Source organism: Polypterus senegalus, chromosome 15 (genome assembly GCF_016835505.1).
Source record: "Polypterus senegalus isolate Bchr_013 chromosome 15, ASM1683550v1, whole genome shotgun sequence".
NCBI lineage: Eukaryota > Metazoa > Chordata > Cladistia > Polypteriformes > Polypteridae > Polypterus > Polypterus senegalus.
This window is the reverse complement of record NC_053168.1, coordinates 45,653,419-45,670,656: the sequence shown is the minus strand read 5'-3', so window position 1 is coordinate 45,670,656 and position 17,238 is coordinate 45,653,419.

The window sequence follows — 17,238 nt, the reverse complement described above, 5'->3', positions numbered from 1 at the left end:
TCAGGATGTATTGCAGGTGCTCATCAGTGAGGCGACTCCTGTGTGCTGTTTTGTTAGTCTTTATCACTGAGAAGAGCTTCTCACACAGATATGTGCTACCAAACATGCACAAGGTTCGAGCCGCACGTAGACGGACTTTTTTTGTTCTTCAAAGTCACCAAAGCGCCGTGCAAACTCAGTGCGCCAGTTTATCAGCAAAGTGCGTATTTGGGAACACCGTAGTGACGACTTGGTTTAACATTACTTGGCAACAGGGAAAGTGGGGCAAGTTGCACTGGTGCATTTGTGTCTCCCATAAAAGCAGCTTCACTTGAAATCACTTTTTGACTGTGCACGGGTAAAAACGTCCGCTGAAGTGTCAGATTCTTATTTAATTTTTCTGCTTTCTGTATCTTCTGCATTGCATTCAGGTCTTTCAGGTTACCCTGATATTTTGTCTCATAGTGCTGTCTTGGATTAAATTCTGTAATTACAGCCACATTAGCACCACAAATGAGACACACGGGTTCAGTAAACATATACTCAGCCTCCCGTCGGTTTTTAAAGGCTCTATTTTCAGAATCAACTTTTCTCTTCAGCATCGTGTGAGCTAGCTTCGCAATAACTTGCAGCATCATAAGGTAGACTTGATTAACGCGGTAAGTGTTCGGCAAGGCAGCTGAAGCGCTGCATTATGGGATCTGTAGTTTATTGTGTTACCAGCGCTTCATATACCCGGGCTTTAATAACAATAATACAGTATATAAAATGATCTCACGGGCCGGATATAATTACACGCCGGGCCGGATGTGGCCCGCGGCCCTTGAGTTTGTCACATAAGGACTAAATAGAACTTGAAAAGATATATTTTTTCAAATGTGATCGCGCAATTCAGATAGAGTTGACGCGCACTACAGCCTGCATGCCTCAATAAGTCATCCTCCCTCGCTCTTACTTTTTTACCGTTCATCTAATGAATACACTGAGTATGGCTTTACCAAAACAATCATTGATGGTGAATAAAGTATCCATTATTCAAGTATGTAGATCGGGGTATATATATACATATATATATATCCGCGTATCGCAGCGGAGACATAGTGTGTTAAAGAAGCTATGAAAAAGAAAAGGGTACATTTTAAAAATAACGTAACATGACTGTCAATATACAATAATTGTTTTGTGAGTGTTACTGAGTGTTGCTGTCATCAAGGATTTGATTATCATTATTTCTTTCAATCAGGTTCGTATTTGTAGGATGTGTTGTGTTCAAGTTACATTCCGTGTTTGTCAATCGTTGTAAAGATGACAGGTTTCATTCATCGATTCGTTTCTTACTGCATCAATAAACAGCTCGTCTTCTTCTTTATCTGAGACCTGACACACTGCATGCACAAGTTTTTTTTACACTGTCTTCCTTTAGCAGGACATTAACTTTTTCCACCGTGTGCTTTGTTTCCACAGTAGCTGCATTTATGAATATGCTTGTATGTATCAGACGCTTCATATTTTATGCTGCCTTTTCAATTGTGTAATTCGTTTTTTGTTCAGCGCTCTTTGGAACTGTTCCTTTTTGTCTGTGCACTGCGTCAGTTCACGTGAGCCGCTCAGTGTACATGCATCGAAGTTTCCCAGCTGTGCTGGTGCCATGTCGTGCTATGGCTGTATCTAATGTTACCGAAGTCCCGGCACCAAACACCACCCTGACCATCTCATCTTCCTCTGCATAAGCACAGTCCTTCACCCGTGAATATTTACCCGTGGCAGTTTGCTATTGGATTGCCGCTGACGGACGGCCTTATATGGGTAGGCACTGAATTACAAACGCCAGCGGCAGCCTGTCTATGAACTTAATTTAAAGTGTAGGTTTACATCGTGCTTTGTTTCCGAAGTAGCAGAACTCATGAATATGGTTGTATATGTCATTCGCTCGCTTCTTATTGTTTCGCTGCCTTCTCAATTATATAATGCATGTTTTCTTCAGCGCTTTTTGGGCCTCTTCCTGGTTTTCTACGTACTGCGTGATTACGTGGAAGGCGTGATGATGTCACACGAAACTCCGCCCCCACGGGTTTCAAGCTCATCTCCATTACAGTAAATGGAGAAAAACAGCTTCCAGTTATGACCATTACGCGTAGAATTTCGATATGAAACCTGCCCAACTTTTCTAAGGAAGCTGTAAGGAATAACCCTACCAAATTTCAGCCTTCTACCTACACGGGAAGTTGGAGAATTAGTGATGAGTCAGTCAGTCAGTCAGTGAGTGAGTCAGTGAGGGCTTTGCCGTTTATTAGTATAGATTTACAATAGGGAATTACTTTAAAGAAGACATTTATTAAATGAAAGTGTTCAACCTTAAAAAATACTTAAATGTTGTTCAAACCAAGTAATTGGCTACAAGTATTGAATAGTTGGAATAAATGAATTATAGCTAAAGTAAAATTTTCATCTACTAATATTTTTAACATAAAATGTCCTTCCTCACTAATAATCTGTCATACACATGCACTTAGGAGGCAGCCCTAAAGTGAGTGATACTACAAGGGATAAAGTGTTGATTAAATGTACTAATGCCTCTCTCTCTTCATCAACAGAACAAAAGAGGATAACCAATAACTCACCATCCATACTTACAGTCACTCAAAATGGTTTCCGCTCAATAATCCCAGCTCCGTATTCCAGCGATGACGTCACTTCTGGCTCCTCTTTATGACGTCACTTCCAGCTCTGCCATGATGACATCATTTTTCCGGGTCCCTCTATGATGATGTCACTTCCGGCCCGCAATAACAACATCACTTCCGGCCCTTAATGATGACATCACTTCTGTCCATCTGCTTGTGATGTCATTTCCTGTCAACCTCATTTCCTGCCACCATTTTGTATAAAAACCCGATGTATTCAAATCTCAACAGTCAAATGTTCTTACTTTTGATCCCTTTGCCACTTTTTCAATTCATTTTTGTCCCAGGACATTATACGGGGTGATTCCCCAACTCTTTGCGAGACTTTGTGAGTCTTTATTTCTACCACAAATCTTAATTAGTTAAGTAGAATATACTGTAGACCAACGGTCCCCAACTCCGGTCCTGGAGGTCTGCAATGGATACAGGTTTTCATTGTAACCCTTTTCTTAACTAGTGACCTGTTTTTGCTCCTAATTAACTTCTTTTGACTTCATTTTAATTGACTGGCTCTTGAAGACTCAGTTAACACTAGAATTACCAAAGCCTATGAAAAAACTCGTAGTCCTAGTCCACCTTAAATCCCTTCACACCTCTTCATCAGCGTCTTTTGTCTTGTAAATGTGTTGATCAATGCAAGCACCCTGCTATCCCATCGCCTCACCCACCACCACAGCTCAATTCGCAAAGAACGCTCTTCTTTTCTCAGTGGACCCCATGCATGCCTTGAACAGTACATGTGCGTTGATTGCCGCCAAGTCAAGCTTGTTGTAGCACACAGCAACCGGCCACCTGCGTTTTCCTGCTCACACTGAATGAGCTTTTGCCTTCTGTCAATTCAGCACTGGGAAAAAAAAAAACAAAGAGGCAAATACATGTGACATTTTGAAGAAATCATTTTATGACCTGAACCGTACCAATCAGAAAATATCATCACACTAATGCAACATTATTTGAAAATGAACAGCGTCAGATCGGGTGTAAATTTATGGTACTTGTAAAAGTTAGCTTTTTTCAGTTTTATTCTCTCAGTTACGTGCTCTCCCCTCCCCATAGGATCTGACTCTAACTAACAGCGCCAGTATAAATTTTCATTTTCAAATAATATTGCGTTAGTATGATGATGTTTTCTGATTGCACAGATTTCAATCACTAAGTACAAAGTATGATGAACTCTCATATCACCTTTTCTTAATGCTATGTTAAATAACACCTACATTTGGAAATCAGCAACACAGCACAGAGCTCCACAGAACAAACACTGCAGAGCTTTTCTAGACACTTCGCTACCAGTGCCATTCAATGTGATAATCATATCATTTTTACAGTAAGACACATTAGACTGGAAAAAAAAAAAAAAACAAACACATAAAGGTGACAACAGACCACCAGGCCCACAATGTACATGGCCAAATATGTACGAGAATGTGAACACAAAGCTACCACTGCTGCACTATACATAACAGGTAGTTCCTTCAGAGTGTGCATATACAGTACACTACTGCCAACGTAATATTGTCCAAGCAATACGTCAGAAGGTGTAATGATGCAGCCTGTTCCAACTCTGCTTTAAGAGAGACAGAAGTCTTTGAAGTAAACATCAGAAACTGAAACATCTGTGCAAATTGTTTGCTTCAATTTGAAAGGCTTAATTTACTTTAATTGCTGCAGAACATCTTTAGGTGGTAACCTATTAGTTGTTTCCTGAAGAAGGCCCATTTGTAATAATGCTCAGAGACACTGTACTCTAGGTGTTATTATACACATGCATTTCATTCTGGAAATGATATCATTTCAATTGTAAATCGTAGCTTTTCAAAGCTTGAGAAAATGTAATGATGTTAATTTAATAGTCTGGTGATCAGTTTTTGCCAACTTCTGTAGGCGCAAGAGGTGTCCAACTTAAGGAACACTTTGTGACTGCTGATTGGGCAGAGGAGTGTGGAGATAATGAAAGAGCATATCACTTTTGTAACAATGGGATTTTGGAATCGGGTCAGTGGTGAGATTCACGTAACTGGTGCACCCTTTATGCAGTGTCCATGTTTCCCTGTGGTAGTTTTCTCCAGGTGGTCTGGTTTCCTCTCACAGTCCACAGATGAGCAAGTTACTTGGATTGTTGATGCTAAATTGTCCCTTGATGTCTGTGTGTAGCTGGTGCCCTTTCCAGAGATTGCTTCTTGTGCCCAAGACTTTCTGGGATAGACTCCAGTTTCTCTGCATTTCTATTCTGCATAAGCAGGGTTAAGGATTGATTTCAGGAAACACTTGTAAATTAATGACTGACCTAAAGATTACATTCATGAGGTATGGATTTTGGCATAAGACGTGTACTGGTACCGAATTTTAAGAATAAGGGGGATGTGCAGAGCTGTAGTAACTACAGGGGATAAAATTGATGAGCCACGGCATGAGGTTAAGGGAAAGTGTAGTGGAGTCTAGGCTAAGAAGGGAGGTGATGATTTGTGAGCAGCTGTATTGTTTAATGCCAGGTAAGAGCCCCACAGATTCAATGTTTGCTCTGAAGGTATTGATGGAAAAGTATAGAGAAGGCCAGAAAGAGTTGCATTCCGTCTTTGTGAACCTGGAGAAAGCATATGACAGGGTGCCTTGAGAGGAGTTGTGGTATTGTATGAGGAAGTCAGGAGTGGCAGAGAAGTACGTAAGAGTTGTATAGGATATGTACGAGGGAAGTGTGACCGTGGTGAGGTCTACAATAGGAGTGACAGATGCATTCAACATGGAGGTGGGATCACATCAGGGATCAGCTCTGAGACCTTTCTTATTTGCAATGGTGATGGACAGGCTGACAGATGAGATTAGACAGGAGTCCCCGTGGACTATGATGTTTGCTGATAACATTGTAATCTGTAGCGAGAGTAGGGAGCAGGTTGAGGAGACCCTGGAGAGGTGGAGATATGTTCTAGAGAGGAGAGGAATGAAGGTCAGTAGGAACAACACAGAATACATGACAGAATACAGGAAGTAGAATTGGCGAAGGTGGATGAGTTTAAATACTTGGGATCAACAGTACAGAGGAATGGGGATTGTGGAAGAGAGGTGAAAAAGAGAGTGCAGGCAGGGTGTAATGGGTGGAGAAGAGTGTCAGGAATGATTTATGACAGACGGGTATCAGTAAGAGTGAAAGGGAAGGTCTACAGGACAGTAGTGAGGCCAGCTATGTTATATGGGTTGGAGATTGTGGCACTGACCAGAAAGCAGGAGACAGAGCTGGAGGTGGCAGAGTTAAAGATGTTAAGATTTGCACTGGGGGTGACGAGGACTGATAGGATTAGAAATTAGGACATTAGAGGGTCAGCTCAAGTTGGACGGTTGGGAGACAAAGTCAGAAAGGCGAGATTGCGTTGGTTTGGACATGTGCAGAGGAGAGATGCTGGGTATATTGTGAGAAGGATGTTAAAGACAGAGCTGCCAGGCAAAAGGAAAAGAGGGATACCTAAGAGAAGATTTATGGATGTGGTGAGAGAGGACATGCAGGTGATGGTGAAACAGAGCAAGATGCAGAAGACAGGACAATATGAAAAAGGATGATCCGCTGTTGCAACCCCTACTGCTGGTCAGCACCTCTTTCTCAGGTGATACTGTACATTATGCTGTATAATTAGAACAAAGAGCATTACAATGAGATGAAGTTAATAATGTAATGTTACCATATATATAAATATAAAAACTTGTAAAAGTCACTTTTCATTATTTTTTTGGGAGCAGGTGGAGGGCACCATGTGATTGTCAAGAAATAGTAAAGTTTTATCTGTGCCATAAATTTGCCACCAATTTGTGGTGTAGAGGTTAGCATATCCACCCTTAAATAGATAGATAGATAGATAGATAGATAGATAGATAGATAGATAGATAGATAGATAGATAGATAGATAGATAGATACTTTATTAATCCCAAGGGGAAATTCACAAATGAAATGAAAAACTATGTGGTCAAATCCTGCTCACAAAGGATTTTTATTTCAAAATCTGTCATTGGTTGTTCTTTATGTGAGGGGGGTCATAGTTTCTCAGGCTTTACCCAGAGTTACTTGGGGAGCAGCTACAAGTTGTCAGCATGAAAACATTTCAATATCCTGGTGACAAGGTAAATATAGAGTAATGTATTGAAATCTGAATATTCAACAGATGTACTTGTGATTCTGGGCCATAAAAACTGGACATTTTGAAATTGGTATGTGTCCATTGGTCTGTGGTGTGTTTCTGTGAAAATAATAAGGAACTGTAGCTGTGGGAGAAATACGGAAAATTCAGTTGTGGTTGCCACACTCAGACAGATGGTGTAGTGGTTGGTGGTAGTTGTGTGTTAATAATTTCTGTGATGTCACCCTACATGTTCCTGAGTCATGGAGGAGCAGTAAATTGAGGTGACCACACATATCAAATGCTTCTTCATGAGAGTTCAAAAAGGATTATTTTATTCATTCCTCCGACATCACTAGACCCAGGTATGCTATGCAATTAAACACAACAGCATGGAAAAAAATCAACATCTTTTTTTCTCTGCAGAGGTAAAAAGTGCCACCTTGTTATGAAACCTGCAATTTTTTGCATTGTCAGTGTGGTAATAAATGGTCAGCGCAAGTGCTTTGGTGACTAGTATTACTGTTTGTGATCACTGGTGTTGATCGGACAAATTCACAAATATGCCATGTTTGCCGGTGATCTTGTTTGCAGAGTAATTTCCTGAAAATTCATTGCCATCTTAGACTCACTTTTATCTGCTAATGCCCCAGTGTGCTGTTGCAGAAGTTTAGCAGCCAGTGTTGCTATGTTGGATGGGACAGCCCCTTTAGTATCCTAATAATTGAGTAAATATAAAGGGTAAAAGAAATATATTGTAAAAATAGTGCATTAATTCAAGAGTCCCGAGAGTACACTAGAAATGAGTGGAAAATTTGCAAAACATATAAACACAAAACATGCAATCACAGGGCAACTGGAAATGTGTTGGTGTATTTATATCTTAAAGGTTGTGTCTCTTTGTATGGACTCTTATATGTGAGCTGTGTTGAATATGTATGCCGAGCCCTTTAATAGTATTACCCAGGGTGCTGTGCAGTTGATCAACCAGGAAGGAGTGAAGAGTTCACATGCTTTAGTGTTGTGCCCATTTGGTAACAGCAGCAGTGAGCGAGCAAGTCTATAAGGGAAAACCAAACAAACTAAATGTCTGAGTTTGAGAGAGGTGGGTACCTGCTAACAAATCTGTCGAGGGTGTAACTTAGTGAATTCATTCTTCCTGCCCTCATGAACGTTTCCTCTTCTGAAATTAAATTCTATCAATTTGACCTCTAGGGATGCCTGGTGGCACAGTAGTTAGCACTGCAGCCACACAACTCAGGTCACATTTTTGGACACAATTTTTAGTCCAGAATAATTTGCAAACACTTCTTTAGACTTCCGAAAGTCTTAAAAGACTATTGCATCTTCATAATCCACTTAAGTTCAATTTCTTCTTGCCCACTGACTTCAATGCATTTGACTGAATTTTGCAAAGTTCCCAAACATTTCCCCAATTTCAGCAAACTTAAGAAAAAAACAATTCCGCCAGGTTCGCTCATCACTAGTGAGCACAAACAACACATTGCTGATGCCAAACAAACAGTGTTAAGTACAAACGTATTGTACTAAAAATGCAATATGAAATGTACAGGTATATAAGAAGGATTTGGCTCCAAAAACAGTTTAGTAAAGAGACGTTAGTCTGAGTGAATCTGCCGTTCTGAGGAGATTTTCAGGAGCAAATCATTTTCTTGAGACTCCTTTTGAGAAACAATGAGCACACTTTTCATACCCACTCTATCTGGATGGCATGTCCAGTCATGGTCATTGGAGCCTGGAAGATAATGGGAGATCACCAGACAGACAGAAAAATGTGAAAAGCAATGGTAATAAATGATAAAATTTTGTAATAATTGAACTCGTGTTTTTAGAACCAGATTATTTTCAAAGCAGAGAAAACTCGGACTCAATTTTGTGCCAGAAGTAAGCTGTCTGTAAGTTTGATTTCTTAATTTAGCACAGATGAGGAGGTCCCACCTGGAGTGTAGAGCATTGTGATATTCTTACATTAAATCTCAGTGGAGGTTTCTCCCCCTTAAAGTTTCGAGAACAAACATATATGTAGTGTTTTATGTATGGTATTGTAAATTGTATCAGGTTTGACTCTGTGTTTGGGTTTGTGGTATTTGTCCTGTGATGGACAGGCACATTGTCCTACTTTGTGCCGTTTGCTGTCTGCGACAGGCTGCAGCTGCCCTGTGACCCTGCCCTGGAAAAGGTTACGAAGCTTAGGTTTGGAAGAGGAATGGATGGATAATTGGAGGGATAGAAGTTATGGTAATACAAGGTCCCACTCACATAGTAACTGTGATCTCTTAACCTATGAACAGAGTAGACAAAAACTTCAGTTAACAGAAGTGAGCAGGATTCATGGAGAAAATAAACCTAAAATAAACCTATTGGAATTCCATGATTGGTTACGTTAGGGGGAATGCTGCGTAAATAAAGAATAGTCATGAGCCGCTGTTAAAAATGAATCTACAGATGAATGTTCTTGTGTCACTTTAACAAATGGTGCCACTTTGTGGTCTTCTTTAGTGCAGCATTGCAGACTCACTTGTCTCAATAGAGCAGACTCTTTTACAAATTGGGTTCATTTACATTGCACAGCTATGAAGCATTTTATTACACTAATCAAAGAACAGATAAAAGGAGTATTATCTCAAAGTCCCAAATAGTTATACAGAATAAAACTCTGGGAAATATCTGGTTCATAAGACTTCTTATTTGTAAACTAGCGTAGCTCTATTTTGCAGCTTTGCCTGGAGTGTTTGATAAGAGAGTAGGTGTTAGTTGTAGTGATGTTAATCAGATGTATCAAAAGTGCTGTTTAAGGAAGAACTTTTTTTTTTATACAATGTTTGTAGATTTTGGTTTTCTTGTTACCATTAGGCAAGTATGATTGTGTCTGTGTCTACTTTTCTCTTCCTCCCTTTTTGGCTTCTAGGGCTTCTAGTTCTACACTCACAACCACAGCACCTGGCACCATCACTGGAGCTTTACAGTAAGTACTAACGTTTGAGCTTTGTGTCTTCCTTGAGCTTCCCTGAACTTTGTCCTTCCATTTCACACCTCACTGTACATGCCAATTATGATCCTGTCTCTTTATTCCTGTCAGGTGCATCGCCCCCTTCTTAGTTTCCATTCCAAACAATTGGTTAGTGGTGCTATTTATGTGGCCTATCCATCCCTTCATTTGTATGGATAGGCCCATTCTGAGTGCTGCACAAAGCATGTACGTTAACACCATAATAATAAATATTAAAATAAAAATGACATTTGAGTTGAAGAGGTGGAATCTGCACGTTCACCCATAGTGTTCATTGTTTGAATTTAGCAAAGCATTTTTCGAATGCATATGCAGCATTTTCCAGAGACCTTGTTCATTGAATATATTCCTGGAAATGCATCGTGTGGCCAGTTTAGGTGAACATGTTCTTCTAAGCGTTCTTGGTGTAGTTGATGGCAGTTGTGTTATGAGGATGCCTCGATGATGGGCCATTAGTGAGAACAGATGTCACTTTCTGTTGGTGTGGCAGTTATTGTACTGGAGAATTGTGTGGTGGTTCTAGTGGTAAAGAGGGACAATTACACACCTCATTAATGAAATGCGTTCAAACTCATTATTATTTTTTTAATAGTACATATGGCTTTTTGTCACTAAATATGATCTATTTTGTAATTGAGGATTTGCCTGTAAAACTGAAGATCTCAATCCAAAATAGGGAAGTATGGTCTGGTACTGGTTGAGATGACTTTCATACAGATGGCTCTGGTTACATAAAATGCATAGCAAGTCACATTGATGTTGAGAGCCCTGTAGGATTGTGCCTGGTCTGCCCATTTCTTGAAAATCCTTGAGGAACCTTAGACTGTCCTTAAGAAATATTGTTAAAGTCATGGAAAATCCCAGAAGAAATGGTGTGGAGTAATGACAGATATATATAAGATAATTTTGTATTTACGAAAAATTTGTCAGTCATGGATGGGAATTGAACTTACACTTCCTGGTTAGGAGATGTGTATCCTACCCACGACACTATCATGCCTGGCCTGGCTTGCTGTCTCAGTTCATATTGTGGTATTTGAACAAAGAACAAGAAGAGATTGTGTTGCACGCTAATTGTTGAACTTTACCTCATATTTGTGTTAAGTTTTTACTCAACTCTCTTTCAGTCTGTTTAAGGGCAGACGGAGGCGTTTCTGTGTTTGACAAAAAATAGAAATGTGTGAAATATCCCAACTCAAACCAGCATTGAGATATGGTGTAGTAGGTAGAATACCTGCACTTAAAGTAGTGGTCATGGGGTCGATTCCCAGCCATGATGTTAAAACTTGTTTCTGTTTAAGAAGTTTTCATGATTGTCTATATTATAAGTGAGTAAGGCCATGATCTATCAGGAATTGCATATTGTTATTTGTGGAGAAGGTATGACGTTTCATTATATCATTGCAATCTTTTGGACACTAGGTAACTAAAGACTACATTTGTATCACTTGGATTTTCAATAGAATCTCTGTGATCCTGGACAATTATCAAAATGTGACATGAAAACTGTGACATGTACTGGGTGCTTTCATGTGTGGTGTGCTTCTCTTCAAATGACATATACATACATCTATACATAATAGATATGGAGAAATAGTGAAAAATCATGGTGTCCAAGTCAGGTGGTGTACAGGGAAGTGGCCGTTGATTCTCAGTGATTCATGCAATCTTATCCCACAGGTTCAAGTCCAGGAGTCACTCCTTGACGCCTGGAAGAGCAGAGGGGGGTAAGCAGAGACAAGAGACTCGCTCCACAGTTGTGTTTGACAATGAAAGTGTTTTTTAATAGATTGTACCATCAGAGTATGCATATATATATATATATATATATATATATATATATATATATATATATATATATATATATATATATATATATATATATACTAATAAAAGGCAAAGCCCTCACTCACTCACTCACTCACTCACTCACTCACTCACTGACTCATCACTAATTCTCCAACTTCCTGTGTAGGTAGAAGGCTGAAATTTGGCAGGCTCATTCCTTACAGCTTACTTACAAAAGTTGGGCAGGTTTCATTTAATGGTCATAACTGGAAGGTATTTTTCTCCATTAACTGTAATAGAGTTGAGCTGGAAAGACGTGGGGGGCGGAGTTTCGTGTGACATCATCACGCCTCCCACGTAATCACGTGAACTGACTGTCAACGCAGTGCGTAGAAAACCAGGAAGACCTCCAAAAGCGCTTAAGAAAACATGCATTATATAATTGAGAAGGCAGCTAAACAATAAGAAGCGGCGAGTGGCATATACTACCATATTCATGAGTGTTGCCAGCTCGGAAAGAAAGCAAGGTGTAAACCTAAACTTTAAATTAAGTTCATAGACAGGCTACGCTGGCTTTCACATGCCCACAGGTAATGCGGGATACAAGTTTAATGAGAGGACGAGGATATAAACGAGAGTTTTGATCACTTTGTAACTAAGTTAAAATTGTAGGTGAAGGGTGTGCTTATGCAAATTCGAGAGACTGTGTTTGTGGGGATTGACAGTTAAGGCGGGTGGGGAGTCACGCCATCATCTCCCTCCCATTCATCTTATTTCGCTCTGAGCTGAGCTCAGTTAACGCCATCTTCCAAGCAACTTGTCAGACTGCCACCAAATACTCACAGAAAAATCCACAAGTTAATACACACGCTCTCTCTAGAGTTTCTCCACACTGAATCCTCCAGGCACTACTTACAAAAGGTTACATTGACAATCGTGTTACGTATTTTTAAAATCTTTCCTTTTCTTAGCACAAGCACAGCTGAGAAGCTTCGATGCATGTGCTCCATAACGCATTAAAAAATAATGCATTTAATCACACTTTGCATTACAAGCAAAGGGAGCTTTTGTCAATGCATGATTTCCTGGTACACCGATTACATTGATCAGCGCATCCCGATTCATTTTACCCTCGCACCACCTTAGTTTGAGAAGAAGTATGAAAAAATATGAGGTTAACACAGAAAAACAGATCACCAATTCAAGCTTTATGAATAATCGATTCGCCATCAATAATTGTTTTGGTAAAGCCATCCTCCTTCCATTTTATAATTTTTCTGCCTTTAGCCATGATTAAATGAACGGTAAAAAAGTAAGAGCAAAGCGAGGGTGACTTATTTAGGCAGGAATATATATGACAGCAACACTCATGACAATGTCAATCATGTTACGTTATTATTAAAATGTTTCCTTTTCTTTTTCATTACTTCTTTAACACACTACTTCTCCGCTGCGAGGCGCGGATATTTTGCTATATATATAATATATGAATGACCTCCAAAGAGCGCTGAGACTTTTGATATCATGAACGTGTCTGCAAAAACTGTGGTCTCCTGCCCAGCAGCCAGCGCGCGCATAGCTGTGCCGGCCTTTGAGACGCTGACTGCACTTCTGCCTTAAGTCAAAGTGAGCACTTTTAATTTTTTTCATCCTCCCCCTGCGCTATAGCCCAGACAAGTGCAAACACGGACCCCTTTTCTACACCACGGCAAAATAATATTAAGGCGATTCACACTTTCTTTTGCACGTATACGATTATGAGGTCCTCACCCCGGATTATGAAGACACGCACAGGAGTGGAGGACTGATGGTGCCATCACAGCCGATTAATGGCGGGGACGTCTCAACAGTCTACACAAGACCCACCGCGACTGTCCCCAAAAGGCGATCATAATGTCAGCGAACACATCTGTCTATACTATATAAAAGAAAAAGGCAACTTTCCTTTCTTTACACCTTTTTTCCTTTTATCCCAAACCAAAGCCTTTCTCGCTTAACACTGCAGAGGACACAAAACTAATTTTCTTTAAATGCCGGTAAGGCACATTACCAGAGGCACAAATTTGAACGTTCACATAGAAAATGTAATTTCTATACCACAGCCGTCCTGTAGCGCCTTTCAAAAGGGATCTACTACCGAGAGATGATCCATATACATTTTAGCTGCTGTTAGTTACTTACCTGTTGTGTTACAGTCTTTAAAATGTAGTTTACCCGAAATCACTCCAGTAGTGCTCAATGTACCTGTACTTCTTAAAACGTTAATGTTTTACTGTTTAATAACTTATAGACTATATTTTATTATTTCTCCCTTGCACTCAGTGACCAAAGCTATACACACACATATATAAATGCTATACACAAAAGTATATGTATGTGTATATATATGTATGTATGTGTGTATATATATATACACACACACACCCCATCTACATTATATATATATATATACACACACACATACATACATACATAATACATACATACATACATACACACACACATATATATAATTTGTGTGTGTGTATGTATGTATGTATGTGTGTGTATATATGATGTAGATAGGTATATATATATATATATATATATATGTGTATATGTAGATATGTATATAGATATGTAGATATGAAGATATGTATGTGTATATATGTATATATATGTATGTATGTATGTATGTATGTATGTGTGTGTGTGTGTGTGTGTGTGTGTGTGTGTATATATATATATGACAGCAGCAATCCAAGCTGTGAGAAAACAGTAAAAAGGACGCGTGTCAGACGTCGTTGTACATTTTCTGCTGCAGCTAGACTAAAAAAACTTTGTGACGCTGCACAAATACACAAAACAATTACATTGTCAATCATGTTACATTATTTTTAAAATGTTTCCTTTTCTTTTCATAACTTCTTTAACACACTACTTCTCGCTGCCAAGCTGGTATATATATATATATAGATAGATAGAGATATATATATATATAGATAGATATGAGAACAACATATATATATATATAGATAGATAGAGATATATATATAGATAGATATGAGAACAACATATATATATATAGATAGATAGATAGATAGATAGATAGATAGATAGATAGATAGATAGATAGATAGATAGATATGAGAACAACACTCATATCAATGACAAAGCAATTACATTAACAATCATGTTACGTTATTTTTAAAATTTTTCCTTTTCTTTTTCGTACCTTCTTTAACACACTACTTCTCCGCTGCGAAGCGCAGGTATTCTGCTAGTCTATACTAATAAAAGGCAAAGCCCTCACTCACTCACTCACTCACCACTAATTCTCCAACTTCCCATGTAGGTAGAAGGCTGAAATTTGGCAAGCTTATTCCTTACAGCTAACTTACAAAAGTTAAGCAGGTTTCATTTCGAAATTCTACACGTAACGGTCATTACTGTCGACAACGTCCGCCATGTTGAACTTTTTTATTTATGGCCCCATCTTCACAAAATTTGGTAGGCGGCTTCCCTGTGCTAACCGAAACCAATGTATGTACTTATTTCACGGGTATGACGCCACTGTCGGCCGCCGTATTAAACTTTGCAATGTCACTAATTCTCCAACCTTCCGTGTAGGTAGAAGGCTGAAATTTGGCAGGCTCATTCCTTACAGCTCACTCACAAAAGTTAAACAGGTTTCATTTAGAAATTCTACGCGTTGCAATGCAGAGAATTCACTCGAGCTCCATATGCACAATGCATACTATTATACAACTCAAAATTATATATCGAGCATATCTGTCTCGACTAAAACTCTCCAAAATGTTTCCAGGGCATGACCCAACCTGCGAACGCTGCAACCAAGCCCCAGCCTCACTGGGTCACATGTTCTGGGCCTGCACCAAATTAACATTATTCCGGACAAAAATTTTTAATTACCTTTCAGACAGCCTTGGACTCACAATCCCTCCTAACCCATTAACAGCTGTGATTGGGGTTCTTCCAGATGGGTTTAAAGTGGAGAAGGACAAACAAACTGTGATTGCATTCACTACACTTTTGGCACGCAGACTTATTCTGCTAAACTGGAAGAACCCAAACTCTCCTTTTTTAAGTCAGTGCGAAACTGATGTGTTCTATTTCTGTGTACTATTTGAAATTGGAAAAAAATCAAATACTTTTTTCAAAACATGGCAGGATCTAATCAGTAATATTCTAAAATAAGCTCATAAAGCACAGAGAATTTATTAATTTAGGTATGTTTACAAGCCTTAAATTTCATGGCATTTGGCTTGCTCTCTCTTTCAGGGGTGGGGATCGATCTGTTTTTAACGTAATTTTTCTTTTCGTAAAAACTTGATTGCTCTGTATGGATTGCAATAAAATGAATAAAGTATTAAAAAAAAATAATAATTCTACGGTCATAACAGTCGACAACATTCGCCATGTTGAACTTTCTTATTTATGGCCCCATCTTCACAAAATGTGGTAGGCGGCTTCCCTATGCTAACCGAAACTGATGTACGTACTTATTTCAGTGGTAAGACGCCAATGTCGGCCGCCATATTGAACTTTACAACGTCACTAATTCTCCAACTTCCCGTGTAGATAGAAGGCTGAAATTTGGCAGGCTCATTCCTTACAGCTTACTTACAAAAGTTGGGCAGGTTTCATTTCGAAATTCTACTTGTTACGGTCATAACGGTCAACAACGTCTGCCATGTTGTACTTTCTTATTTACGGCCCCATCTTCACGAAATTTGGTATGCGGCTTCCCTGCACTAACCGAAACCAATGTACGTACTTATTTCGGTGGTATGATGCCACTGTCAGCCGCCATATTGAACTTTTCAACGGTCTTTGTTACTTATGGGCCCATCTTCAAGAACGCTAACTGAATCTTACTTATGTACATATATACGTCCATGGCCTGCAGCTCGGTCACCGTGTGAGGTGGCGTTAGTCCCCATCCCAACGCCTCCCACGCTGTTGGCTGCCTGCCTATATAAGGCCGTCCGTCACTCCGGTCTCTACATTCCCTTCCTTGCTTCGCCACAGGATTCACGTCTCCCCGCTGATAACTACAGCCTTTTTATTTAATCCACGGCTTCTCCGATGTTTTATTGTTCGCTTATTACGATTATATTTATTGTGTAGGTATTTTAGACTTACTTTACTTTGTTCAGGTACCCATTTCCTTTATTGTTCCAACCGTACCCACATTAACATGTCTATCGAGGTGATCACCATCAATCAAAGAACTGTCACTTACCGAGTGGTTTCCATGCCCGGAGATGGCACCTGCCTTTTCCATTCTCTTTGCTACATATTGCACGGCCACATCAGGCTCACTCTTGATATTCGGAGGAACATTGTGTCTTATGTATTGAATGACTGGTACAGGTTCAAGGTGACGGTACAGGAGATAATTATTCTACACAGGAGCACTATAAGAGTTAAATGCTTAAGCCCTTCACCTATGGTTCTGCATGTGAGTTGATGGCTGCCGCTGAATTGTTTGGTTGTCGCTTTCAAGTCTACCAAAATGGCCAAATATTTTACACCTTTCAACAACCGCCAATGCCTCTTAAACATCTTAGATTGACAGGTGACGAATTAAGTAGTGGACACTTTGATGTTTATGAATGTTTAAACTCTCAAAAGCTGGATGTGAAGTTA